The sequence below is a fragment of the Pinus tabuliformis genome, chromosome 7 (assembly GCF_031772625.1).
Source record: "Pinus tabuliformis cultivar Carrire ecotype Pingquan chromosome 7, CPIR1, whole genome shotgun sequence".
Classification (NCBI taxonomy): domain Eukaryota; kingdom Viridiplantae; phylum Streptophyta; class Pinopsida; order Pinales; family Pinaceae; genus Pinus; species Pinus tabuliformis.
In genome coordinates this window covers 2,077,655,055-2,077,659,615 of record NC_142293.1, presented here as the reverse complement: position 1 = coordinate 2,077,659,615, position 4,561 = coordinate 2,077,655,055, and positions in this window count along the sequence as shown.

The window sequence follows — 4,561 nt, the reverse complement described above, 5'->3', positions numbered from 1 at the left end:
GTTTTATACATTCGTAGAGCTTAAAGCTTTCTTGTCGATTTTTATTATCATTACTCTCTCCTCATGTGTCAACTGCAGCAACTAAAAACAGAAACAACATGAAGCAATGTGTAGGAAGCAATAAAGGAAAAGGGTAAAGCTCCAATGCTCAGAAACATAGAAGAGATGCCCTCATGAATGGATATCGCATGTAACAGAGCCACAGATTTGCAGAACGCTGCTGAGCTATCCATTACAGATCTTTCAGTCACAGCCATGGTTGAATGAGTAGTTGAACAATGCTGATATCAACAGGCGGTTTAACGCTCAAGGTCAGAAGCTCACGAAAGCAGTATGTTTACAAAATTTTGAAGCTTATACCTGGTGAAGGAAAAGGTGCTAAAGGTGAAAAACGCATCACAAAGGCCTGGATCAAAGAATGGAGGCAGTTTCCGATGTGTGATTAGTGCCTAGTGCTAAGCGCACATCGCTGAGAAAATTTCTCAAAAAGCAAAGCCTCTAACTGCTCAGTCACTTGTAAGCCCGGAAAACGCAAGAAAGCAAAGGCAGAAGCAATTCGAGGGTTAACCAAGTGGAATTTGGATTATTACTGGGCATACACAGTCAATCCACATAGCCAGAGGATGATTCTCGAGCATATCATCAATTTTTCTGAAAAAATGGTGCCAACTCTTACCATTTCTGTTTGCTTAGCTCAACCAAAAGCGGAAGAGAGTCAGCCGACTCTACCCAGGAAAATATTGAAGGCTCTCAACATTAAGGAGCAAATGCAGAAATAGTTAGATATTAGATTTAATTTTTAGGAATAATTTTTCTTACAAAAAGGGCGGTCATTTAAATCGTATCCTGAATCTATGTAATTAAGTTATTTAATTAGTAGTATTTAAACCCTTCTCATGCATTTAGAGAAGGGTCCAGAAATTTATCAAAAACTTGTCCTCAGAACATGCACTTTTGCACCCTCATAGGAGGTTTTTTTGAATGAACGGATCAAGAATTGTTGATGCTTGCATTTGATATCTGCTACTGATGTTGCACTTCTGTACTCTTAGTAGATGTTAGAGCAAGGAGAGATAAATCATTGTCGCTTGAAGCTTATGAGTAGGACTAGTCATAAATGGTACTTTTATCTCTTGACCATTTCTGCTTATATGTTAAAGTGATATACAGTTTTTAGTTGTTTATGTATTATTGCATGAATGCTTGAGTTATCATTTGGCACTTTTGTACGGTGATAGCTATTTATTTATGCCTAATGTATAAATAGCTCATTATGCGATATGATGTTCACAACTGTTTCGTCTAACTTTTTATGCGAAGTGGTTCATCTTAATTGATTTCCTTTCTTATAATACCTTAATGTTCTTTATTACCAGTTGTTATTTGAAATCTCTTTAGATTGCATAATAGAATAATTACATCCTGGGTTAGTATAGATTTAGATGTGCTGTTTATTAGATTACAATAGCTTAGAATTAGATTAAAAGTTTGAATTAGAATAGTTTAGATAGGAATTGTTAGATCAGCAACATCAAATTCTACACACACACACACATAGATTGGGAAACTGGTCCAATTATTCCCAGTCGGACCCGCTATACCAAACGGATAAGGAGTTGCCAACCAAGGTCCGGACCGGGCGGGTATCCCCCTTGTTGTCGACCCGATTTTCGGGGCCTTCAACATATTTGGCGCTAGAAGGAGGGCCTGAACTATGAACGGAAAGTAAATCCAAATCTGAATACCATTTTGAGAGTAAATCGCCCTCATCATCTCCCCCGACTTCTCCATTACATTTAAATCCAGAGTCAGAAGTCGCTCGAGTATCAACCGCTGCTACACACCCTGATATTTCAGAACAATCTACTGTTGAACTTCCTGAAGTCGAATCCCTGATTCACAAACTTCAGCGATTTTCCATTTCTCCTCAGAGGTCTGATAAATCTCAAGGCAGCGTGACTTCGCAGTACAACCCTGCTCATCCCCTGACCAAGCTAAAGAGTGAAAAGTTTGGCGTCCAACCAACTGAATTACCTCTTCCCACCAGGAAAAGAGCGAGGAAATCACCGCAAGAGTCTGACAGTGAGACTCTTTTGCCAGCATCATCCATCTCAACTACTTCACCGCGAATTCAACCATCCACACCTCCACTCCATATCATCGTCCATCCATCCACAGGAACCCCCACAAGCCCTCTTCAATCATCTACAATTCTAGTATCCTCATCCTCCCAGCTGCAGGGATCATCTTCTGTACTTTCTTCTGTTAGCAGTTCAACAATGGCCCAGTCTCCATGGAATAACCCTGGGGCAGTCTTAATACCTGCACTCTTGAGTCAAATACCAACCCATCCTGAGAAATGGCTGCCTAAATTCAATCCCGAGGTAGGCATGCTAGCAGAAGAGCACATCAACAACTTCATACTTTCCATTAATCTCAATGGAGTTACTAATGAAGATGTTGTTGTTCGGCTTTTTCCTTATACACTGCAAGGAACAGCTGGGTCATGGTACTTTTCATTACCCTCCGGATCCATCACAAGTTGGGACATCTTCCAGGACCAATTCCTAACCAAGTTTAGTGATGACAGGTCTACGGAAACGTTAATCAATGACCTATCCAATCTTAAAGCCGAAGCTAGAGAGCCTATCAAGGATTCCAATTTACGGTTCAACAAAATTTTCAACAAAATTCCTATTGCTTCCCAGCCCAACGAAGAAGTACGATGTGAATGGTATATTACCGCTCTACCATCGAACATAGCAATCTTCGTAGATAGGGAAAATAAAATAACCTTAGATGTTAACATGAAAGAAGCGATAGCAGTAGAGAAACAAATAATAGCCTTGGAAAAGAGATCCGCAATAGAGGAACGTAAGTCCAAAAAAGTCACCTTCAAGGAAGACTCCAAGAAGAAACAAGTAAAAGATCCATTTGATTTGGAAGGATTGTAGAAAGTTCTAAAGACCATGTCCAATGAAATGGTCGACATAAAAAAGCAAGTAGCAGAAAATTCTTCGAAAAAGCCCTACAGAGCTTTTAAAAGAGGTCCTTCAATGGACGCAAAGCCACCCAACGCCATTTCAAATGCTGAATCCAAGGAAGAGGAAGAGGAAATTGCCACTGAAGGGCAAACTGATGACAAAGAAGTTGTGGAATTACAAGGAATGTGGGATTTCATCCTCCCATAAGAAGAAAATCAAGAAGTATTTCCAGTTAGCACACGAAGCAAAAATCAGCTTGATCCTCCCCAAACTACCCCTAAGCCGAAGAGCGCAAGCTCTGCAACAAAGGATAAAGTCGCAATAAAGAAAACGACATCTAAATTGACTCAAACTAGCCCAGTCCAAGCAGATGAAATGACTCCATCTAAAACACTGATAGTGTCGGATGAAATGGAGTACAATATTATTGATGACATGAAGAAGACTAGGGCTAATATCACCCTTTATGAACTGAGCAAGTTGAAACATCAACAGAAGATAATGATGAAAGAATTACATGTTGTGCCAGTTGCACCTTTGCCTGCTGCTGTACTTTTTCAAGCTTCACATAACATGGGAAGACCTCCAACTAATGCGATTAAGATTGATCCAAATGACATCGCCCTAATTGGAGGAAGATCAAGATCTCACACTCCCCCGTTTCTCCTTACTTACGAAATCTTCAATAAAAATGTGCACAATTGTTTGGTAGATTCCGGTGCTTCATCGAATATTTTACCCAAATCTATATGTACCAAGTTAAATGTTCAACCACAGAAATCCGCAGTGTGCATAGTTCATCTAGATCGATCTCAAGTTGAAGTGATTGGCGAACTAAATCAAGTAACCATAAGATTGTCATCCAACCCGAAGATATGTCAGGTTATTGACATTCTAGTTGCCGATATCCCAGAATTCTATGGCTTAATTCTTAGAAGGGATTGGTCAGAAAAACTCCATGGATACTTCACAACCGACTGGTCACACATGTGGCTGCCCTACAACGGTAAACCGAATCAAATAAAAGTTGAACGAGAGCTACACCAGAAGTACATCGTAACGGGGTTAGAGGGAGAAAATGAACCAGTAGCGTATAACAGCAGCATTATTGGCAATTACTCGGTAGATTCTTTCCTCGGAAATTCCAATGCTCATGCGTCACCCTATTTAGAACACTTTGTTTTGTCCCAAGTAGAAAAATTTTCTCGAACTGATAGTTCGAAATGTATCAATTTTTTAGATAAAACTATAAATAAATATTTGTTTTGGAAATTATTTTTTGATGGCTCTAGATCTAACGAAGGAGCAGGAGCAAGATACGTTTTGATTAGTCCAGAAGGAGATAAAATCATGCTCACATGTAGACTTGAATTCGATTGCACAAACAATACATCAGAATACGAGGATTTGGTTCAAGGCCTGTACAAAGCAATTGGGTTAGACGTCAAGCATATTCAAGTTTTTGGAGACTCTGAGATTGTAGTTAAACAGGTACGTAACACTATACATTGCTTATCAGGTCATTTAAAACACTATCAATCCTTAGTACAAGATCTAACTGAACATTTCATAGCGTT